Here is a 25,586-nt window from a genome sequence, read left to right on the forward strand (position 1 = left end):
AGCCGCTTTAAGGGTGGATAAACAAAAAGGACCTTGCTGTAGATCTTCCTAAAGGGACAAGGGCCAAGGGTCGTTGACCAGAAGATAGCACTTGTCAGCATACCATGCCCTGTGAGGCTAATCCAGAGCTATGAGAATCGTCAATACACCCTCTCGTTTTATTTACTTCAGTACTCGAGAAAGCAGAGGGAAAGGCGGAAAGATGTAGACCATCCGTAAAGTCCACGGCGTTGTCAGCGTGTCCACTGCCACTGCACCCGGATCCAGTGTTCGCAAACAATAACGGTTGAGTCTGTTGTTGTGGCGAGATACCATCAAATCGATCTCCGGAGTCCCTCACCGAGCTATTAGCTGGTGGAACACCTGAGGGTGTTGGCCCCATTCTCCGGGGTCTAAATCCTGTCTGCTTAAATAATCCGCCTCCAAATGGTCGACTCCGGGGACGAAGATAGCAGAGATGGCTGCAGCAAATTTCTCCACCTATTGCAGTATCCTGGTGACTTCCCTCATAGCTGCCCTGCTCTTCATTTGGCCCTGTTGATGTATGCCACAGTCGTGGCATTGTTCGACTGAACTTGAAAAGGGAGGCTGCATAATAAAGGGAAAGCCTGACAGAGGGCGTTGAAGATTGCCCTCAACTCCAGAATATTGATGGGAAGGGCAGTTTCCATGCTGGACCAACGGCCCTGAAATTGAGACCCTTGGGTCACCGACCCCAGCCCCTGAGGCTGGTATCCGTGGTTAGGAGGATCCAGTTCATGCTGAAGGACCGAAACCCCCAGCAAGTGTGTGTTCTGTAAGAACCAGAGAAGCGACAGGCGAGAGTGTGGTGAAAGACTGATAATTTGATGCATATGTAGATGCGAACCCGTCCACTTGGAGTAGATCCAACTGAAATGGACGTGAATATAAACGTCCATACTGAATAGCCTCGAAGGAAGCTACCATCTTGCCTAAAAGGCGTATGCAGAGATGTATGGAATCTTGGCGAGATTGAAGTACCAAGTATACCACAGTGACGTGCGGTGGGGTGAGGCAGAGCCTTTCCTATCATACTAACATTTGTGCCAGAGTTATGACTGTATGAAGTATATGAAAAATACAAAAAATATGTTCAAAATATCTTTTGTATCATTCTAATAATTTTTATAGTCAAATCTCTGGAGTAAAAAGTCTATGGCAGGTGAGGCAGTGCCACACTTGCTTATCTTTTCCGCCCATCTCTGATCAAAACTCATTAAATTTCCAGGAGTTTATACTGCTGCACATGTGTATAATGCCCACATGAACCATTTGGCTCATATATTGTGTATATATTGCTCTGGTACTAACCAGTGCCTCCTAAGAAATTTACCTCACCGCACGTCCCTGGTATACCATTGTCAATGTCTGAATTGCCTGGGCACAGTGTTGAGGATCATCACTAGGAACTGTATCCGTTGAGTGGGTTCCAGCTGAGATTTTTGAAAGTTGAGAATCCACCTGTGTTGTATGAGCAGATTCTGAGTGAGCGATATGCTGTGTAGTAGCTGTTCCCTGGATGGTGGTTTTATGAGGAGATCATCCAGGTACGGCACCACATTCACTCCTTGTAACCGGAGTTGTGTCATTTCCGCCAAGACCGCGTGAAAACCCTGGTCGCTGACGAGAGACCGAAAGGAAGGGCCTGGAAATTATACTTGGTGTCCCTGATGGATGAGGCGGCCAGATGGGCATGTGGAGGTAGGCGTCCTTGATATTCATAGACACCAAAAACTCCTGTTACTCCAAACATGCAATTACTGTTCGCAGTGATTCCATCCTGAATTTGAAAACCCGAAGGTACAGATTCAGGGATTTCAGATTCAGTATGGGCCTGACTGAGCCGTCCGGCTTGGGCACAACAAATACATTGGAATAGAAGCCTTTGTTGCGATGGTGAGGTGGCACAGGAACCACCACCGCCTGATCCAGGAGCCTGTGGATAGCTTGCTGTAGACTGACTTGTTTTTCCTGCAAAACCGGAGGTGAAGAATTTGTTCGGAGGAACAGTTTCAAAGTCAATTTTGTATCCCTGTCAAATGAGATTCTTGACACAGGCGTCCTGGCAGGTGCCCTTCCAGACACGACTGAAGTCCCTGAGACAAGCTCCTACCTTGGAATCCCTCATGCGGTGGTCTTGGTAGTCGACTTCTGTTACGATGGAGCAGGAGCAGTTGGCTTGCGTCCTCTACCTCTGGTACAACGAGAGGCATGAGAACCACCTCTGGCTGTGCTACGAAAGCAGGAGGATCGAAAGGACTGGAAGGAGGGTCCCGAATAAGTATGGTGAGGAGTTGGTGCTGCAGAGGGAAGGTAGGTGGAATTCCCTGCTGTAGCTTTAGAGATCCATTTATCCAATTTGTCTCCAAATAGAGCATTGCCTGTGTAGGGGCGACTTTCAACTCCTCTGTTCGATTCTGCATCCGCACACCATTGTCTGAGCCACAACGCTCGGCGTGCCAACACCGCCATGGCTGAAATCCTAGAAGAGAGCAGACGGATTTCCCTGAAGGCTTCACAGAGATAGACTGCAGATTCCCGTGTGCTGCGACAAGGTGATTAACTCATTTTGGGGTACATCACTTTGAATGCCAGAAGCAAGCTTCTGTGCTCATGCATCTATGGCCCTATTAACCCAGCAGCCTACTATTGCCGGGTGTAAGGAAACCCCCGCTGTCGTGTACATATTTTTAAGGGTATTTTCCAACTTACAGATCCTTCAATTACAGTAAGTAGCCACAGGTACCGGAAGCAGGTTTTTTTTTTTAACTGGGATACTGACAGATCCACCGGAGTCGGATTTTCCCAACACTTTCTGTTATCCGGAGGGAAAAGAAAAGAGGCAAGAATACGTTTAGGTATGCCTACCAAAAAAAGAAGGCTGAGCATGTTCTGCCTCTTTACCTGGGAGGTTTAAAAAATTTCTGACCACCTGTGATTCTAACTCTGTTTCAAATTTCCCTTCCTCTAGGGCAGGCGTTTCATCATTTGACGCATTAGATTGCAATACCGTAGGGAGTAAACGCTTCTTTGACACAGGTTGAGCAGGGTGAGGTGGACTGTGTTGTGTACCCATAGTGGTGGCTAAAGTGTCTACAGACTGTTTTAAGTGACAGGGCAAATCCGGGCTCTGTAGCTTGCATGGGCTGCGCCTGAATGGCCTGTGTGTCACGTCTGGCCGCAGTTAATTCAGATGATAAATCAGATACTATACCTGTGAGTACTGACAACCAGGCTGGGCGTCTTGAACCCCACTGGTTGTCTGAAGGTCTGAGTCAGTGCTATATTTATCACAGTATTAAGAAATCTCAGAAGAGGTCTGTGTAAATTTAAGGGAACACCCCTTGCAAGTGAAAAAATTCTGTGAACCTTTAGTAGCGTTTCCCCCTGACATTCTTACAGACACACAGTAAGAAATACAAAATATCAGACACAGTCAGTGAAGCAGTGTATGATAGGAGAGAGAACGTGAGGGAAGGAGCCACCACCTGCCTATATGCTAATACAAAGTAAAGGCGCAGCCAGATCTAAGACAACCACCTAGAAGCCAATAGAAACAAGGGTGAATGTAATGTAAATTTACAGCACCTGGTAATTCCCAGGTGCCTAGAACCAACACTGGTCCCCACACTAGCCCCCTCTGACTTACAGTACTGGAGTAGTGAGTAGCGTGGTAATAGCAGGAATCAGCCAGCAGCGAGGGCATGTGTAAAATGGAGCCTCTTGCTGCCTCCAACGCCAGCCGTTATAAGCATCTCCCTCTTCCATGTAAAAGGGCGTGCTGTGTTATTTCTGCTGGCTGCATCACGCTCTATTACCGCGCTAAGCAGACCTTTGCCATGGTAACGCACCCTGCCAGGCGCCACAGACTGGAGCGGTATTATCAATTGTAACAGTGAGGGATTTAGTCATCAGCCAGCGCACCTCGGTATGCACTGGTTAAGTTACTGTGCAGCCCCTGTTAACAGCGCGTTAATGCTGTGGGAGGGGGGCAAGGCTGTGTTGGCTGTGCTGCTGCTGACCCCTGGAACCCAGCTAGACGAATCCCTGGGAGCTACTTACCCTGCTTCAGCCATACTATTGGTATGCAGCAGGGTGCAGGGGGCCCCATCGCTAGTCCTCTGATTACTGCGTGTGAGTGACACCGGGAGCAGTGTTCCAGCAACCAGGGATCCAGGCACCAACCACTGAAGGTGGGACCGGATCCCTCCCAAAGGCTTACATGTTGCAGGTAGACAGTGGCCAACTGTCTACCTGGCCAGCCTTACAGGCTGCTGCATAAACAGCCATCATCAGTTGTCTACCCCCAGGAGTGATATGGGAATGAAAAGGGATAATAATCCCAATGTCAGCCCATTCGGGAGTCAATGGCAGAAAGTTGACCAGGGAATCCTCTGCATACGACTTAACTTGCAGTCGAACACCCAGAATCAAGGGGTTTTGCCAAAGACAATGATATAAGTACGCCATTGGCTCTGCAGATCTATAACTTGTATGTGTAGATAACTGACCAATAAAGACCATATGGGCTGATGTGGTCTTCATTTGAGAAAGCTGAACCAATTCAGTAAACACACACACACACACACACACACACACACACACACACACACAAGAGATACAGAGAGGGTGAACCAGATCAGAGAGGTACTAAATCTGTCTAGCATCAGCTAAGATGCCATATACACCTCCCCTAACTATCCTATAGGGCAGGGAAAAAAACACAACTAACATTCTCAATCTTAAAGGGTAAACAACTCCAACACATTAAAGAGGCAATACACAGAGATACACCTTACGGTTTTATCTCTCATGTTTATTTCAATTCAAAACCTTAAGTCCTACGGCGATGTCCCTAAGTGTATGTTATGTATTTACTATGTTTAGGCTATCTACATATGTTCAGATGTAAATAGAAATTATATGCAGTAAAAATTTTATTCAATTAAATATGTAATATATACAGGTTGAGTATCCCATATCCAAATATTCCGAAATACGGAATATTCCGAAATACGGAATATTCCGAAATACGGACTTTTTTGAGTGAGAGTGAGATAGTGAAACCTTTGTTTTCTGATGCCTCAATATACACAAACTATGTTTAATACACAAAGTTATTAAAAATATTGTATTAAATGACCTTCAGGCTGTGTGTATAAGGTGTATATTAAACATAAATGAATTGAGTGAATGTACACACACTTTGTTTAATGTACAAAGTTATAAAAAATATTGGCTAAAATTACCTTCAGGCTGTGTGTATAAGGTGTATATGAAACATAAATGCTTTCTGTGCTTAGATTTAGGTCCCATCACCATGATATCTCATTATGGTATGCAATTATTCCAAAATACGGAAAAATCCGATATCCAAAATACCTCTGGTCCCAAGCATTTTGGATAAGGGATACTCAAACTGTATAATACACACACAATATATATTTATGGATGTGGATCATACGGTCGACCACTATTGGTCGACAGTAAGTAGGTCGACATGAGTTTAAAAAAAAATGTTGGTGTCATTTTCTCCGTAGAGTAACTGGGAACCCCAATTAGTGCACTGTGTTCCCTTGCATGGCGAGCAAACTTCTGGCAAGGTTACTGTCGCCAATTGTAGTCCAATTTTTTTTTTTTTACTTTTTCATACTTTACAGCATGAAAAAGTAAAAAAAAAAAAATTGTGAAGAAACAGGATTTTAATACCTACTGGTAAATCCTTTTCTCCGAGTCCGTAGAGGATGCTGGGGTCCACTTCAGTACCATAGGGTATAGACGGTTCCGCAGGAGCCATGGGTACTTTAAGACTTTTCAAGGGTGTGAACTGGCTCCTTCCTCTGTGCCCCTCCTCCAGACCTCAGTATAGGAACTGTGCCCAGGGAGACGGACATTTCGAGGAAAGGATTTACTTTTAAACTAAAGGTGAGATTCATACCAGCTCACACCTCAACCATGCCGCACAACACGGCATTCAACTTAACACACGCCAACGGGCATGAACAAATTACAGCAACATGCTGAAAATAATCATAACACAACACTCGTGTAACAACAAACTAACAACTGCAGGTAAAGTACGCACTGGGTCGGGTGACCAGCATCCTCTACGGCAGGGGTGGCCAAACAGTCGATTGCGATCGACTGGTCGATCGCGGACATGCGACCAGTCGATCGCGATCCGCCGCCCCGCCACCCGAAGCCGCGCCTCTCCTGCCTGCCGCTCTGCCTCCTCAGTCTGGTCTGCGGCAGTGACGGCCGAGTGTATAGCTCAAATCAGGTGCCGGTTCGTTAGCCAATGAGAGTTTGCGGACCGGCACCTGATTTGAGCCATACACGCTGCCGTCACCGCCGGAGATCAGACTGAGGAGGCAGAGCGGCAGACAGGAGAAGCGCGCGCTGCGCTCTCCACACACAGCACGGTGAGCACTTCTATGGGGGCATATCTGGCATTGTGGGGGCATATCTGGCACTGTGGGGTCATATCTGGCACTGTGGGGGCATATCTGGCACTGTGGGGGCATATCTGGCACTGTGGGGGCATATCTGGCACTGTGGGGGCATATCTGGCACTGGGCACATGGCACTGTGGGGGCATATCTGGCACTATGGGGGCATATCTGGCACTGTGGGGTCATATGTGGCACTGGGGGCATATCTGGCTCTGCGGGCACATGGCACTGTGGGGGCATATCTGGCACTGTGGGGGCATATCTGTAATCTGGCGCTGTGGGGGCATATCTGTATCTGGTACTGTGGGGGCATATCTGGCACTGTGGGCACATGGCACTGTGAGGGCATATCTGGCACTGGGCACATGGCACTGTGGGGGCATATCTGGCACTGTGGGGTCATATGTGGCATTGGGGGCATATCTGGCTCTGCGGGCACATGGCACTGTGGGGGCATATCTGTAATCTGGCGCTGTGGGGGCATATCTGTAATCTGGCACTGTGGGGGCATATCTGGCACTGTGGGGTCATATGTGGCACTGTGGGGGCATATCTGGCTCTGCGGGCACATGGCACTGTGGGGGCATATCTGTAATCTGGCGCTGTGGGGGCATATCTGTATCTGGCACTGTGAGCACATGGCAATGTGAGGGCATTTCTGGCACTGTGGGCACATGGCACTGTGGGGGCATATCTGGCACTGTAGGGGCATATCTGTAATCTGGCACTGTGGGGGCATATCTGGCACTGTGGGCACATGGCACTGTGGGGGCATATCTGTATCTGGCACTGTGGGGGCATATCTGGCACTGTGTGCACATGGCACTGTGGGGGGGCATATCTGGCACTGTGGGGGCATATCTGTATCTGGCACTGTGGGGGCATATCTGGCACTGTGGGCACATGGCACTGTGGGGGCATGTGTATCTGGCACTGTGGGGGCATGTGTATCTGGCACTGTGGGGGCATATGTGTTTGAGGTTTTTACCTGTGGGGGCCAATGTGTTATTTCGTGTGAGGCAGTCATTACACTCTGCGCAGCAAGGCTACGTCCCTTTTTTTGTTGTTATACCACGCCCACTTTTTGTTATACCACGCCCACTTTTTGTTATGTCACACACCCTTTTTTGAGCGCACACCTACGGCGCACGCTATTATTCCTCCTAGGTATATCACAAAAGCTTTTTAGCTTTCACAGTAGATCACCGACTCCAAAAGTCTGGCCGCCCCTGCTCTACGGACTAGGAGAAAAGGATTTACCGGTAGGTATTAAAATCCTGTTTTCTCAAGCGTCCTAGAGGATGCTGGGGTCCACTTCAGTACCATGGGGTTATACCAAAGCTCCAGTACGGGCGGGAGAGTGCAGATGACCCTGCAGCACCGATTGACCAAACTTGAGGTCCTCATCGGCCAAGGTGTCAAACTTATAAAACTTTGCAAACGTGTTTGCCTCTGACCAAGTAGCTGCTCGGCAAAGTTGTAATGCCGAGATCCCCCCGGGCAGCCGCCCAGGATGAGCCCACCTTTCTAGTAGAATGGGCATTTACCGAATTCGGTATCGGCAATCCTGCCGTGGAATGAGCGTGCTGAATCGTCCCTCTGATCCAGCGCGCAATGGTCTGCTTAGAGGCAGGACACCCAATCTTGTTGGGAGCATACAGGACAAACAGAGCCTCTGTTTTCCGTATCCGAGCTGTTCTAGCGACATAAATTTTCAAAGCTCAGACCACATCAAGAGATTTTGACGCAGTGAAGGTGTCAGTAGCCACTGACACCACAATAGGTTGGTTTATATGGAAAGACGAAACCACCTTCGGAAGAAATTGCTGACGAGTTCTTAACTCTGCCCTATCTTCATGGAAGATCAGGTAAGGGCTCTTGTGAGACAAGGCCCCCAACTCAGACACCCGCCTTGCGGATGCCAAGGCCAATAGCATGACCACTTTCCAAGTGAGAAACTTCAATTCTATCTCCTGTAAAGGTTCAAACCAATCCGACTGAAGGTACTGCAACACCACATTAAGGTCACATGGTGCCACCGGAGGCACAGATGGAGGTTGGATGTGCAGCACCCCTTTCACGAACGTCTGAACTTCTGGAAAGGAGGCCAATTGTTTTTGAAAGAAAACTGATAAGGCCGAAATCTGAACCTTGATTGAACCCAATCTTAGGCCCACATCCATACCTGCCTGTAGAAAATGGAGAAAACGTCCCAACTGAAACTCTTCCGTAGGAGCCCTCTTGGATTCACACCAAGACACATTTTCTCCAAATACGGTGGCAATGTTTTGACATTACTCCTTTCCTGGCCTGAACAAGAGTGGGAATGACTTCCTTATGAATCCCCTTTCGGGCTAGGATCCGGCACTCAACAGCCATGCCGTCAAACGTAGCCGCGTTAAGTCTTGATATACGCAGATATACGCACGTATATCAAGACTTAACCTGCTGTAGCAGGTCCTCGCGAGGAGGAAGAGGCCGAGGATCTTCCATGAGTAACTCCTGAAGATCTGGATACCAAGCCCTCCTTGGCCAGTATGGGGCAATGAGGATTGCTCGAACCCTTGTTCTTCTTATTTTGAGAATTTTTGGTATCAGTGGAAGTGGAGGGAAGACATATATACCGACCGAAACACCCACTAGGTCACCAGTGCATCCACTGCTACTGCTTGAGGGTCTCTCGACCTGGAACAATATCTCTGAAGCGTCTTGTTGAGACGAGATGCCATCATGTCTACTTGAGGAACTCCCCAAAGACTTGTCACCTCTGCGAAGACTTCTTGGTGGAGGCCCCACTCTCCTGGATGGAGATCGTGTCTGCTGAGGAAGTCTGCAAATTGCCGACAGAGCTTTTGAATGTCTTTCTGCCCAGAGGAGGATCTTTGTCACCTCTGACATTGCCGCTCTGCTTTTCGTTCCGCCCTGACGGTTTATGTACGCGACTGCTGTTACATTGTCCGACTGGATCTGCACTGGCTGATCTTGTGGAAGATGCACCGCTTATAGAAGGCCGTTGTAAATGGCTCTCAATTCCAGAACGTTTATGTGAAGACAGGATTCCTGACTTGACTATTTTCCTTGGAAGCTTCTTCCCTATCTGACTGCTCCCCAGCCTCGGAGACTTGCATCCGTGGTTACTAGGACCCAGTCCTGAATCCCGAATCTGCCTCCCTATAATAGGTGAGAACTGTGCAGCCACCACAGGAGTGAAATCCTGACTTTGGATGACAGGATTATCCTCTGGTGCATGTGTAGGTGGGATCCAGACCACTTGACCAACAGATCCCACTAGAAAACATCTTTCCCAACAACCGAATGCATTGGTGTATTGACACTCTTGTCGGTTTCAAAACTTGTTTGATTATTTTCTGGATCTCCAGAGCTTTTTCCACTGGAAGAAATACCGTCTGAGCTTCTGTGTCCAGTATCATCCCCAGAAAAGACAATCTTGTCGTTGGTTCCAACTGCGACTTTGGAAAATTCAAAATCCAACTGTGTTGTTGGAGCACTGACAGGGAGAGTGCAATGTTCTGCACCAACCGTTCCTTGGATCTCGCTTTTATCAGGAGATCGTCCAGGTAAGGAATTTTATGGACTCCTTGTTGCCGAAGGAGGACCATCATCTCTGCTATCACCTTGGTGAATACCCTCGGTGCCGTGGAGAGTCCGAACGGCAACGTCTGGAACTGGTAATGGCAACCCTGTATCGCGAACATCAGATAAGCCTGATGTGGAGGATAAATGGGAACATGTAAGTAGGCATCTTTTATGTCTACCGACACCATGACATCTCCTTCCTCCAGACTGGAAATCACTGCCCTCGGAGATTCCATCTTGAACCTGAACCTTTTCAGGTAGAGATTCAGAGATTTTACAAAACATCTCTGTACTAAATGTATGTTCAAATCTCACCCTGTAATCTGCCTATTGCAATCTGAACCTCTACAAAACATCTCTGTACTAAATGTATGTTCAAATCTCACCCTGTAATCTGCCTATTGCAATCTGAACCTCTACAAAATATCTCTGTACTAAATGTATGTTCAAATTTTTTGTTAGATAGTTATGTGATTTCTGGATTTGTTTGTAATATAAATTACCCGTTTAAAATTTTAGTTAGTGGCGCATATTTAATGAGGGCAGACTGGGCTGGTGTTTGCTTAGTCAAACACTGTGTAATTTAACCCCTTTGATTAGTGGAACATTTGGCTCAGCTGTAGTTGTGTCAATCTACCATAGTATATCTGTAGTTTCAACCATGCACAGCTGTGCGTGTCAGCTATGCGCTCCAATACTCAAAGCATTCCTATCTCTAAGCGTTTTGAAAAGTAACAGTTAAAAAAAAAATTGAACAAACATTGAACAACATCAAGAAAGAATTCAGGAACATTATGTGGACTCTCCAAACCTCTGCAATGAAACCACCAGGACTACGCCCACTAACCCTCTGGCAGAGAACATCAGCAGTGCCTTACAGGCTTACCCCTCAAGGTGAGCAGGGAGCACTGGAGGGGGGAAAGCACCTAGGCCATGCCCAGCGGGGTAATTTTCATTGGATTTTGGTGTGCTCTCCACATTCTCATACCCCCCGTACTGCTCCTATTAGACCAGGATAATTTCCCTTCTTTCGTTGTTTACCTGCAAAGGTGATATCACCATGTGCTTTCTTCTTTTAAAAAACAAAACAAAAAACACTTTTACTGCATACTTTCACCCCACCGTGTGGTATTCCTGTGAGGTGTGCCTCCACTTATTGCACACCCTGCCAGCAGCATCTAACACAGTGCACCCCAAATGGGGGCCTCTGGTGGTTCCTCTGCGGGCAGGATGTGCCTCACGTGGATTGTTCATACAGGTTATATCATACGACTACACAAGTGCCCGTTCTCCCATGTATGGCTTACCTCCCAGTGTAACCTCTCTAGTGCGCCCAATATGGCTGCCTCATCTGGTACGCTTGTGGATGGGATGAAAATACATGGACCAGATGGTTTTGTTTGTACCCTACTCTGAATGTTAGGATGCTGCAATCACCCCCATTTTGTGTCACCTCTTCTAGGGATGGACTTCTGCCGCACCTGGTACCCTGTGAGGGTGGAATACACAGCCCATGGAAGTTATTACCCAAAATGCCTACACCAATCCTGAATTATGATTACTCTATGCATTTTAGGTTTTCATTTTTATGCTGTATTAATCTTCTGTATTATGCTTGTTTTGATGTAAAGCTCCTCGAGTCCTGTTTGGAGAAAATAAGATTTTACTTACCGGTAAATCTATTTCTCGTAGTCCGTAGAGGATGCTGGGGACTCCGTAAGGACCATGGGGAATAGACGGGCTCCGCAGGAGATAGGGCACTTTAAGAAAGCTTTGGACTCTGGGTGTGCACTGGCTCCTCCCTCTATGCCCCTCCTCCAGACCTCAGTTAGGGAAACTGTGCCCAGAGGAGATGGACAGTACGAGGAAGGATTTTTGTAAATCTAAGGGCGAGATTCATACCAGCCACACCGTATAACTTGTGATAAACTTACCCAGTTAACAGTATGAACAACAACATAGCCACGGTACCACCGAAAACTATAACATAACCCTTATGTAAGCAATAACTATATACAAGTCTTGCAGAAGAAGTCCGCACTTGGGACGGGCGCCCAGCATCCACTACGGACTACGAGAAATAGATTTACCGGTAAGTAAAATCTTATTTTCTCTAACGTCCTAGAGGATGCTGGGGACTCCGTAAGGACCATGGGGATTATACCAAAGCTCCCAAAAGGGCGGGAGAGTGCGGATGACTCTGCAGCACTGATTGAGCAAACAGGAGGTCCTCCTCAGCCAGGGTATCAAACTTATAGAACTTTGCAAAGGTGTTTGTCCCCGACCAAGTAGCTGCTCGGCACAACTGTAATGCCGAGACCCCTCGGGCAGCCGCCCAAGAAGAGCCCACTTTCCTAGTGGAGTGGGCCTTAACCGATTTCGGTAACGGCAATCCTGCCGTAGAATGCGCCTGCTGAATCGTGTTACAGATCCAGCGAGCAATAGTCTGCTTTGAAGCAGGAGCGCCAACCTTGTTGGCCGCATACAGAACGAACAAAGCTTCAGTCTTCCTGATTCTAGCCGTTCTGGTCACATAAATCTTCAAAGCCCTGACCACATCCATTGACTCGGAATCCTCCAAGTCCCGTGTAGCCACAGGCACGACAATAGGTTGGTTTACATGAAAAGAGGAGACTTTTGGCAGAAAGTGAGGGCGAGTCCTCAACTCTGCCCTATCCACGTGAAAAGCCAAGTATGGGCTTTTATGTGATAAAGCCGCCAATTCGGAAACACGTCTTGCCGAAGCTAACGCCAACAACATGACCACTTTCCATGTGAGGTATTTCAACTCCACAGTTTTGAGTGCTTCAAACCAAGGTGACTTGAGGAACCGTAACACCACGTTAAGATCCCAAGGCGCCACCGGAGGCACAAAAGGAGGCTGAATATGCAGCACTCCCTTCACAAAAGTCTGTACTTCAGGAATAGAGGCCAATTCTCTTTGAAAGAAAATGGATAAGGCTGAAATCTGGACCTTTATGGACCCTAATTTTAGGCCCAAAGTCACTCCTGTTTGAAGGAAGTGGAGTAGACGGCCCAAATGGAACTCCTCCGTAGGAGCGGCTCTGGCCTCACACCAAGAAACATATTTCCGCCATATACGGTGATAATGTTTTAACGTCACGTCTTTCCTAGCCTTGATCAGGGTAGGAATGACCTCCTCTGGAATCCCTTTTTCCGCTAGGATCCGGCGTTCAACCGCCATGCCGTCAAACGCAGCCGCGGTAAGTCTTGGAACAGACAGGGCCCCTGCCGCAGCAGGTCCTGCCTTAGAGGAAAAGGCCACGGATCCCCTGCGAGCAACTCTTGCAGCTCCGGATACCAAGTCCTCCGTGGCCAATCTGGAACAATGAGTATTGTTCTGACCCTGCTTCTTCGCATTATTCTCAACACCTTGGGTATGAGAGGAAGAGGAGGAAACACATAGACCGATCTGAATACCCAAGGTGTCACCAGAGCGTCTACCGCTACCGCCTGAGGGTCCCTTGACCTGGCGCAATACCGATTTAGCTTTTTGTTGAGACGGGATGCCATCATGTCGATTTGAGGCAGTCCCCAACAATCCGTGATCTGTGCGAAGACTTCTTGATGAAGTCCCCAATCTCCCGGATGCAGGTCGTGCCTGCTGAGGAAGTCCGCCTCCCAGTTGTCCACCCCCTGGATGAACACCACTGACAGCGCGTTTTCATGGCCTTCCGCCCAGCGTAGAATCCTGGTAGCTTCTGTCATGGCCATTCTGCTCCTTCTTCTGCCTTGGCGGTTTATATGAGCCACTGCCGTGACATTATCTGACTGAATCAGAACCGGTTTTCTCTGAAGCAATTCCTCCGCTTGACGCAGGGCGTTGTATATGGCCCTCAACTCCAGGACGTTGATGTGGAGACAAGACTCTAGGCTTGACCAGAGACCTTGGAAATTTCTTCCCAGTGTCACTGCTCCCTAGCCTCGGAGGCTTGCGTACGTGGTCACCAGGACCCAGTCCTGAATGGCGAACCTGCGACCTTCTAGTAGGTGAGCACTGTTCAGCCACCACAGGAGAGATACCCTGGTCCTGGGAGACAGTGTGATCTTTTGATGCATTTGTAGATGGCACCCGGACCACTTGTCCAAAAGGTCCCATTGAAAGGTCCTCGCATGGAACCTGCCAAAAGGGATGGCCTCGTAGGAAGCCACCATCTTCCCCAGGACCCGCGTGCAATGATGCACTGAAACCTTTATTGGTTTTAATAGGTTCCTGACCATGGCTATGAGTTCCTGAACCTTTTCGATCGGAAGAAAAACCTTTTTCTGGTCTGTGTCTAGAATCAGCCCCAAAAAGGTCAGACGCGTTGTAGGGACTAGCTGGGACTTCGGTATATTGAGAATCCAGCCGTGTAACTGCAACGTCTTCATGGACAGAGACACGCTGTCCAGCAACCTCTCCCGAGATCTCGCCTTTATGAGGAGATCGTCCAAGTATGGGATAATTGTGACCCCCTGCCTGCGCAGGAGCACCATCATTTCCGCCATTACATTGGTGAAAATTCTCGGGGCCGTGGAAAGCCCAAACGGCAACGTCTGAAATTGGTAGTGACAGTCCTGCACTGCAAATCTCAGGAACGCCTGATGCGGGGGGAATATCGGAACATGAAGGTAAGCATCATTTATGTCCAGGGACACCATCCAATCCCCCCCTCCAGGCTGGCGATTACCGCCCTGAGTGATTCCATTTTGAATTTGAACCTCTTCAAGTACAGGTTCAGAGATTTCAGGTTTAAAATGGGTCTGACCGAACCGTCCGGTTTCGGGACCACAAACAGGGTTGAATAATATCCCTCTCCTTGCTGGAGATGAGGAACTGTGACAATCACCTGTTGAATATACAATTTTTGGATTGCTGTCAACACTAGCTCCCTCTCTGACGGGGAAGCCGGCAGAGCCGATTTGAAAAATCGTTGAGGAGGCAAGTCTTCGAATTCCAGCCTGTATCCCTGGGAAACAATCTCTAATGCCCAGGGATCCACCTGCGAGTGAACGTGGCTGAAAAATCAAAGACGAGCCCCCACCAGATCTGCCTCCCCCTGGAAAGCCCCAGCGTCATGCGGTGGACTTTGCAGACGCGGGGGAAGACTTCTGCTCTTGGGAACTAGCTGTGTGCAGCTTTTTTCCCCTGCCTTTCCCTCTGGCAACAAAGGATGATCCACGTACCTTCTTGTTTTTATTGGAACGAAAGGACTGCATTTGATAATGAGGTGCCTTTTTTGTATGTTGCGGGGGGACATAAGGTAAGAAATTTGACTTACCAGCCGAACCCGTAGAGACAAGATCCGAGAGGCCGTCTCCAAACAACTCCACCCCCTTGTAAGGCAAGGACTCCATATGCCGCTTTGAATCGGCATCTCCCGTCCACTGTCGGGTCCACAAGAGCCGCCTAGCAGAAATAGACATAGCATTTATTCTGGAGCTTAATAAACAAATGTCTCTCTGAGCATCCCTCATATACAAGGCAGCATCTCTGATATGCTCTATGGTCATTTGAACGGCGTCCCTATCTAAGGTGTCAATTTCCGTAGATAAGGAATCTGCCCATGCTACAACCGCACTACAAACCCAGGCCGACGCCATAGCCGGTCGAGCAATAGTACCGGAATGATTGTAAATGTGCTTTAAGGTAATTTCCTGCCTGCGATCAGCAGGTTCCTTGAGGGAAGCCGTATCCTGAGAAGGCAGTGCCACCTTTTTGGACAAATGTGTCAGCGCCTTGACAACTTTTGGTGAAGATTCCCAGCGTATCCTATCAGTTTGTGGAAAAGGATACGCCATGAGAATCCTTTTGGGAACTTGTGGTCTCCTATCCGGAGATTCCCAAGCCTTTTCGCACAAGTCACTTAATTCAAATGAGGATGGGAAAGTGACTTCAGGCTTTTTCCCTTTATACATGTGTACCCTCGTGTCCGGGACAGGGGGTTCCTCAGTAATATGCAAAACCTCTTTAATGGCCATAATCATGTACCGTATACCCTTAGCCACCTTTGGCTGTAATTTTGCATCTTCATAGTCGACACTAGAGTCAGTATCTGTGTCTGTATCTGTGTCATCGATCTGGGATATGGTGCGCTTCTGAGACCCCGAAGGACCTGGCGCCCCAGGGACAGGCATGGACTGGCTACCTGACTGATCCCTGGCTTCTGCTTTGTCTAATCTTTTATGCAATAGATTGACATTTGCATTCAAGACATTCAGCATATCCACCCATTCCGGAGTCTGCGTTGCCGACGGCGACCTGACATTCAAGCACCCCCCTCCACATTAAGCGAGCCTTCCTCGTCAAACATGTCGACACACGCGTACCGACACACTTCCCACACACACAGGGAACCCCTTTCCTGAAGACAGTATCCCTGTCAAGGCCCTTTGGAGAGACAGAGAGAGAGTAAGCCAGCACACACCCCAGCGCAATTACCCTGGAGACCAACACAAATTGTTTTTCCCCAGCAGCGCTGTATAATATGTAAACCGCCAATTATGTGCACCCCCCCCTCTCTTTTAAGCACCCTTTCACCGTGTGTAAGCAGGGGAAAGTCCGGGGAGCTTCATCTCAGCAGTGCTGTGGAGAGAAAATGGCGCTGGTGAGTGCTGAGGGAGAAGCCCCGCCCCCTCGGCGGCGGGCTTCTGTCCCGCTCAAACTTAGTGAAATATGGCGGGGGCTCTTTTATATACATGTACAGAGCCCACCTGTACATGTATATATTCTTTATGCCATGCAGAGGTTTATATTGCCGCCGAGGGCGCCCCCCCCCTGCGCCCTGCACCCTTACAGTGACCGGAGTATGTGAGGTGTATGGGAGCAATGACGCACAGCTGCAGTGCTGTGCGTTACCTCAGTGAAGCTGAAGGCTTCTGCCGCCTGACGACTTCTGTCTTCTGTACTTCTAGCTCTGTGAGGAGAACGGCGGCGCGGCTCCGGGGGTGGACGCCCAGTAAGAACATGCGTTCACCCCCTCTGGAGCTAATAGTGTCCAGTAGCCGAGGAAGCAGAGCCTATCTTTGACAAGAAGGTCTGCTCCTCAGTCCCACGATGCAGGGAGCTTGTTGCCAGCAGTGCTCCCTGTGAAAAAGTAAAATGTAGAAAGAAAAAATCCAAACAAAAATGCTTCTAGGCAGAGAACTCTGGAGAGCTCTCTGCAGTGCACCCATCTTGCTCTGGGCACAGTGTAAAACTGAGGTCTGGAGGAGGGGCATAGAGGGAGGAGCCAGTGCACACCCAGAGTCCAAAGCTTTCTTAAAGTGCCCTATCTCCTGCAGAGCCCGTCTATTCCCCATGGTCCTTACGGAGTCCCCAGCATCCTCTAGGACGTTAGAGAAAGAGCGCTATATAAATAAAATTATTATTATTATTATAAGGTCGATTTGAAAAATCGGCATGGGGGGACGTCTTGAAACTCCAGCTGGTATCCCTGGGACACTATTTGCAAAACCCAAGGGTCCAGGCCAGATTGAGCCCAGATCTGACTGAAAAGTTTCAGACGTGCTCCCACCCGAGCGGACTCCCGCAAGGGAGCCCCAGCGTCATGCTGCAGATTTGGCAGAAGCAGGGGTGGACTTCTGCTCCTGCGATCCGGGAGATGCTGCAGACTTTTTTCCTCATCCTCTCCCTCTACCTGCAAAGAAAGGGGAACCTTTGGCCTTTTTATATTTGTTGGGCCGAAAGGACTGCATCTGAGAGGGATGTGTCTTTTTTGTCGGTGCTGGAGCATAAGGCAAGAATGTCGACTTACCTGCGGTAGTCGCAGAGACCAACGCATCCAGCCCATCTCTAAACAAGGCCTCACCTTTATACAGGAGAGCCTCCATATATCTCTTGGAATCTGCGTCAGCATTCCACTGGCAAATCCACAACGCCCTCCTAGTCAAGACTGCCATAGTAGCGGCTTTTGAACCTAAAAGCCCAATATCCTTCATGGCCTCTAGCATGTATGCAGCAGAGTCTTTGATATGTCCTATTTTTAGGAGTATCTCGTCTCTATCTATCGTGTCAATTTCAGATGACAAGTTATCGGACCATTTTTCGATAGCCCTACTCACCCACGCGCAAGCAATAGTGGGCCTGAGCAGTGTACCATTGGCCACATGGTCTCCAACTTGCAGTCTGCCGGTTCCTTCAGTGAAGCCGTCCCAGGTGCAGGGAGAATCACCTTTTTTGTTAACCGTGACAGGGCACTGTCTAAAACTGGGGGTGACTCCCACCTTTTCATGTCCTCTGCCGGGAAAGGATAAGCAACCTGAATCCTTTTGGGAATCTGAAATTTCTTCTCAGGATTTGCCCAAAATCCATCAAAAAGAGTATTTAGCTCGTGAGAAGGAGGGAAAGTTACATTAATTTTCTTTTCTTTATAAAAATAAGCCTTCTCCTGAGGTACCGGAGGGGCTTATGCAACTTCCAAAAGCTCCCTTATAGCAACAATCATGTATTGAATGCGAATGCTTTATGCTAATTTAGGATCTATTTCCCTGGAATCACTAGTGTCGACACAGGAACCAGAGTCTGTGTCAGTATCATTTGTACTATTTGTGCAAATGGTCTTTTATGTGACCCAGAGGTGACGCCTGTGGATGAAAAAGCAGAACCACTAAAAATCACATCTTCCACTGATTTTCTCCAGCTTTCTGCATGAGACTCAGACTTATCTAATCTCTTACTAACATGATTCACACTATCACGTAATTCTTTCACCTATTCAGGCTCATGGTGTGTCGGCAGTGCCACCACATTACAACTCTGTGTCCCTAAAATGGCTCCCTCAGGGGAAGAGCTCCCTGCCTCAGACATGTCACACACGTTCACAACCACACCACAGACACTCCGGGACTTATATGGGACAGACCCACAGTAAAGTCTGTCAGAAGGACACAGATAGGATTTGCCAGTTCACAACCCAGCGCCAGTAATAAAATGTCTGTATAACACAAAATGCCCACAGACCGGCAGCGCTTTTATAAACACACAATATATTACATATATATATATGTATATATATATATATAAAATAAGATTTTACTTACCGGTAAATCTATTTCTCGTAGTCCGTAGTGGATGCTGGGGACTCCGTAAGGACCATGGGGAATAGACGGGCTCCGCAGGAGACATGGGCACTTTAAGAAAGAATTTGGATTCTGGTGTGCTCCGGCTCCTCCCTCTATGTCCCTCCTCCAGACCTCAGTTAGAGAAGCTGTGCCCGGAAGAGCTGACAGTACAAGGAAAGGATTTTGGGAATCCAGGGTAAGACTCATACCAGCCACACCAATCACACCATATAACTTGTGATAACTTTACCCAGTTAACAGTATGAACAACAACAGAGCATCAGATCAACCCTGATGCAACTATAACATAACCCTTATTTAAGCAATAACTATATACAAGCATTGCAGAAGAAGTCCGCACTTGGGACGGCCGCCCAGCATCCACTACGGACTACGAGAAATAGATTTACCGGTAAGTAAAATCTTATTTTCTCTAACGTCCTAGTGGATGCTGGGGACTCCGTAAGGACCATGGGGATTATACCAAAGCTCCCAAACGGGCGGGAGAGTGCGGATGACTCTGCAGAACTGAATGAGCAAACACAAGGTCCTCCTCAGCCAGGGTATCAAACTTGTAGAACTTTGCAAAGGTGTTTGAACCTGACCAAGTAGCCGCTTGGCAAAGCTGTAATGCCGAGACCCCTCAGGCAGCCGCCCAAGAAGAGCCCACCTTCCTTGTGGAATGGGCCTTAACTGATTTAGGCAGCGGCAACCCAGCCGCAGAATGAGCCTGCTGAAACGTGTTACAGATCCAGCGAGCAATAGTTTGCTTTGAAGCAGGTGCCCCAAGCTTGTTGGAAGCATACAGGATAAACAAAGATTCTGTTTTCCTGACCTTAGCCGTTCTGGCTACATAAACCTTCAAAGCCCTGACCACATCCAGTGACTCGGAATCCTCCAAGTCAGTAGTAGCCACAGGCACCACAATAGGTTGGTTTATATGAAAGGATGAAACCACTTTCGGCAGAAATTGTGGGCGGGTCCGCAATTCTGCTCTATCCGCATGGAAAACCAGATAAGGGCTTTTATGTGAGAAAGCCGCCAATTCTGACACACGCCTAGCCGAAGCCAAGGCTAATAGCATGACCACCTTCCTCGTGAGATATTTCAATTCCACCGTTTTGAGTGGTTCAAACCAGTGTGATTTCAGGAAACTCAACACCACGTTAAGATCCCAAGGTGCCACTGGAGGCACAAAAGGGGGCTGAATATGCAGCACTCCCTTTACAACGTCTGAACTTTAGGCAGAGAAGCCAGTTCTTTTTGAAAGAAAATGGAAAAGGCTGAAATCTGAACCTTAATGGAACCCAATTTAAGGCCCAAAGTCACTCCCGACTGTAGGAAGTGAAGGAAACGGGTCAGCTGGAATTCCTCCGTAGGGGCATTCCTGGCCTCACACCGAGCCACATATTTCCGCCATATACGGTGATAATGTTGAGCCGTCACATCCTTCCTAGCCTTTATCAGCGTAGGAATAACTTCATCCGGAATGCCTTTTTCTGCTAGGATCCGGCGTTCAACCGCCATGCCGTCAAACGCAGCCGCGGTAAGTCTTGGAACAGACAGGGCCCCTGTTGCAACAAGTCCTGTCTTAGAGGCAGAGGCCACGGGTCCTCTGTGAGCATCTCTTGCAGATCTGGATACCAAGTCCTTCTTGGCCAATCCGGAACAATGAGTATTGTTCTCACTATGATTCTCAGCACCCTGGGTATGAGAGGAAGAGGAGGAAATACATAGACCGACTGGAACACCCACGGTGTCACCAGTGCGTCCACAGCTAGCGCCTGACGGTCTCTTGACCTGGCGCAATATCTCTGTAGCTTTTTGTTGAGGCGGGATGCCATAATGTCCACCTGTGGCAGTTCCCACCGACTTGCAATCTGCGTGAAGACTTCTTGATGAAGTCCCCACTCTCCCGGGTGGAGGTCGTGCCTGCTGAGGAAGTCTGCTTCCCAGTTGTCCACTCCCGGAATGAACACTGCTGACAGTGCGCTTACGTGATCCTACGCCCAGGGAAGAATTCTGGTGGCTTCTACCATCGCCACCCTGCTCCTTGTGCCGCCTTGGCGGTTTACATGAGCCACTGTGGTGATGTTGTCTGACTGAATCAGAACCGGTTGGTCGCGAAGCAGGGACTCCGCTTGACGTAGGGCGTTGTATATGACCCTTAGTTCCAGGATGTTGATGTGAAGGCAAGTCTCCTGACTTGACCACAGCCCTCGGAAATTTCTTCCCTGTGTGACTGCCCCCCACCCTCAGAGGCTTGCAACCGTGGTCACCAGGACCCAGTCCTGAATGCCGAATCTGTGACCTTCGAGAAGGTGAGCACTCTGCAGCCACCACAGGAGAGACACCCTGGCCCTGGGGGATAGTGTGATCAACCGATGCATCTGAAGATGTGATCCGGACCACTTGTCCAACAGATCCCATTGAAAGGTCCTCGCATGGAACCTGCCGAAGGGAATGGCCTCGTATGATGCCACCATCTTTCCCAGGACTCGCGTGCAGTGATGCACCGACACATGTTTTGGTTTTAATAGGACTCTGACCAGTGTCATGAGCTCCTGAGCCTTCTCCATCGGGAGATAAACCCTCTTCTGGTCTGTGTCCAGAATCATGCCCAGGAAAGGCAGACGAGTCGTAGGAATCAACTGCGACTTTGGAATATTTAGAATCCAGCCGTGCTGTTGGAACACTTCCCGAGAGCGTGCCAAGCTGATCAGCAACTGCTCTCTGGACCTCGCCTTTATGAGGAGATCGTCCAAGTATGGGATAATTGTGACCCCTTGCTTCCGCAGGAGTACCATCATTTCCTCCATTACCATGGTAAATATTCTCGGTGCCGTGGAGAGACCAAACGGCAACGTCTGAAATTGGTAATGACAATCCTGTACCACAAATCTGAGGTACGCCTGATGAGGTGGATAAATAGGGACATGAAGGTATGCATCCTTTATGTCCAGAGACACCATAAAATCCCCCCCTTCCAGGCTTGCGATGACCGCTCTGAGCGATTCCATCTTGAACTTGAACCTTTTCAGGTATATGTTCAGGGATTTTAAATTCAATATGGGTCTGACCGAACCGTCCGGTTTCGGTACCACAAACATGGTCGAATAATAACCCTTTCCTTGTTGAAGGAGGGGAACCTTGACCACCACCTGCTGAAGATACAATATGTGAATTGCAGCTAACACTATTTCCCTCTCTAAGGGGGAAGCTGGCAGGGCCGATTTGAGGTATCGGTGAGGGTGCATCTCTTCGAATTCCAGCTTGTATCCCTGAGACACAATCTCTATCGCCCAGGGATCCACCTGGGAGTGAACCCACTTGTGGCTGAAATTTTGGAGACGTGCCCCCACCGGGCCTAGCTCCGCCTGTGGAGCCCCAGCGTCATGCGGTGGATTTAGTGGAAGCCGGGGAGGACTTCTGTTCCTGGGAACTAGCTGTGTTGTGCAGCTTCCTTCCTCTGCCCCTGCCTCTGGCAAGAAAGGACGCACCTCGGACTTTCTTGCCTTTTTGTGATCGAAAGGACTGCATTTGGTAATACGGTGCTTTCTTAGGTTGTGAGGAAACATATGGCAAAAAGTTTGACTTTCCAGCAGTAGCTGTGGAGACCAGGTCCGAGAGACCCTCCCCAAACAATTCCTCACCCGTGTAAGGTAAAACCTCCATATGCCTTTTTGAGTCAGCATCACCTGTCCATTGCAGAGTCCACAGGACCCTTCTGGCAGAAATCGACATTGCATTTATTCTAGAGCTCAGTAGGCTAATGTCTCTTTGAGCATCTCTCATATATAGGACAGCGTCTTTTATATGCCCCAGGGTCATTAATATAGTATCCTTGTCTAAGGTATCAAGTTCCTCAGATAAGGTATCCGTCCATGCTGCTACAGCACTACCCACCCAGGCCGACGCAATTGCCGGCCTTAGTAAGGTATCTGAATGTGTATAAATGGACTTCAGGGTACCCTCTTGCTTTCTATCCGCAGCATCTTTTAGGGTGGCCGTATCCTGTGACGGCAGGGCTACCCTCTTGGATAAGCGTGTTAAAGCTTTGTCCACCCTAGGGGAGGATTCCCAGCGTAACCTGTCCGTTGGCGGGAAAGGATACGCCATAAGCATCCGTTTGGAAATCTGCAGTTTTTTATCTGGAGATTCCCAAGCTTTTTCACATAACTCATTTAGCTCGTGTGAAGGGGGAAAGGTCACCACCTGCCTTTTTTCCCCATACATATGAACCCTCTTGTCAGGGACTGGGGTTTCCTCTGTGATGTGCAACACATCCTTAATTGCTATAATCAAATAACGGATGGATTTAGCCAATTTAGGCTGTAACTTTGCATCATCGTAATCGACACTGGAGTCAGAATCCATGTCGGTATCTGTGTTAACAATTTGGGATAGTGGGCGCTTCTTAGACCCTGACGGCCTCTGCGACATAGGATCAGGCATGGGCTGAGACCCTGACTGTCCTAAGGTTTCAGCTTTATCCAACCTTTTATGCAAGGAATTAACATTATCATTTAAAACCTTCCACATATCCATCCAATCAGGTGTCGGCGCCGTCGGCGGAGACACCACATTCATTTGCTCCCGCTCTGTTTCCACATAGCCTTCCTCGTCAAACATGTCGACACAAGCGTACCGACACACCACACACACAGGGAATGCTCTTTTTGAAGACAGTTCCCCCACAAGGCCCTTTGGAGAGACAGAGAGAGTATGCCAGCACACACCCCAGCGCTATATAACCCAGGAATCACACAGTACCTTAGTGTTATAACCCAGTAGCCGCTGTAATAATGATTTTTGCGCATAATTATGTGCCCCCCCCCTCTCTTTTTTACCCTCTTCTACCGTGTATCTGCAGGGGAGAGCCTGGGGAGCTTCCTCTCAGCGGAGCTGTGGAGAAAAAATGGCGCTGGTGAGTGCTGAGGAAGAAGCCTCGCCCCCCCAGCGGCGGGCTTCTGTCCCGCGTTTCTGTACAATATTATGGCGGGGGCTCATACATATATACAGTGCCCAACTGTATATATGTCCAACTTTTGCCAAGAGGTCCTAATTGCTGCCCAGGGCCCAGGCCCCCCCCCCCCCCCCCCCTGCACCCTTACAGTGACCGGAGTATGTGGGTGTATGTGGGAGCAATGGCGCACAGCTGCAGTGCTGTGCGCTACCTCAGTGAAGACTGGAGTCTTCTGCCGCCGATTTTGAAGTCTTCTTGCTTCTTATGCTCACCCGGCTTCTGTCTTCCGGCTCTGCGAGGGGGACGGCGGCGCGGCTCCGGGATCGGAAGACGAGGGTGAGATCCTGTGTACGATCCCTCTGGAGCTAATGGTGTCCAGTAGCCTAAGAAGCAGGACCTATCTTCAGAGAGTAGCGCTGCTTCTCTCCCCTCAGTCCCACGATGCAGGGAGTCTGTTGCCAGCAGAGCTCCCTGAAAATAAAAAACCTAACAAAATACTTTTTTACAGCAAGCTCAGGAGAGCTCACTGAACAGCACCCAGCTCGTCCGGGCACAGATTCAAACTGAGGTCTGGAGGAGGGACATAGAGGGAGGAGCCAGAGCAAACCAGAATCCAAATTCTTTCTTAAAGTGCCCATGTCTCCTGCGGAGCCCGTCTATTCCCCATGGTCCTTACGGAGTCCCCAGCATCCACTAGGACGTTAGAGAAATATATATATATATATATATATATATATATATATATAGCACCAATTTTCACTGTGCCCCCCCCCCCCCCCCCCCCTGTTTTGCACCCCGATACCTAGTTCAGCAGTGGAGGAGGACCAGCGTTCTTCTCTGCAGCCTGGAGGGAGAGAAAATGGCGCTGAGCAGTGTGCTGGCTGACTGAGGAGGAAGCCCCGCCCCCGTAATGGCACATTTCCCCTCAGATTTTTTAAACTAATATTTATACTGGCAGGGGTAGGACTGTGTCTCAACAACTTATGCCCCTTATTTTAGCCAGGTTTAGGAGGTTTTATGATGCCCAGGGCACCCGCCCCCCCCCCTGCAGTGCCTGTGTGTGTGGGTAGCATAGCACGCAGCATTCCCGCCCGCTGCGCGGTACCTTTCAGGCGTTACGATGTCTGAAGATCCTTTTCTTCTTACACTCAAACTGTCCTCTGGCTCTGTAAGGTGGGTGACAGCGGGCTGTGGGAGCGAGCACATAGCCGCAGCTAGCGTTCAGTACCCTTCAGGAGCTAATGGTGTCCTGTCAGCCAGAAGCAGAGCCATGAAACTATTCAGGAAGTTGGTTCCTACTTCTGCCCCCTAAGTCCCACGAACCAGGGAGACTGTTGCCAGCAGTCCTCCCTGAAAATAAAAAACAAACCTAACACAAGTCTTCCAGAGAAACTCAGTAGAGCTCCCCTGGAGTGCATCCAGTCTGCCTGGGCACATTTTCTAAACTGAGGTCTGGAGGAGGGGCATAGAGGGAGGAGCCAGTTCAC

General features: G+C 48.9%; 1 protein-coding gene across 27 annotated transcripts in view; it reads right to left on the reverse strand.

Moving 5' to 3' along the window:
- DLG1 (discs large MAGUK scaffold protein 1) overlaps positions 1 to 25,586 on the reverse strand; it is a 1,011,951-nt gene that overhangs the window by 317,072 nt on the left and 669,293 nt on the right. The gene's annotated exons all lie outside the window — the stretch shown is intronic.

This window comes from Pseudophryne corroboree, chromosome 4 (assembly GCF_028390025.1).
Source record: "Pseudophryne corroboree isolate aPseCor3 chromosome 4, aPseCor3.hap2, whole genome shotgun sequence".
Classification (NCBI taxonomy): Eukaryota; Metazoa; Chordata; class Amphibia; order Anura; family Myobatrachidae; genus Pseudophryne; species Pseudophryne corroboree.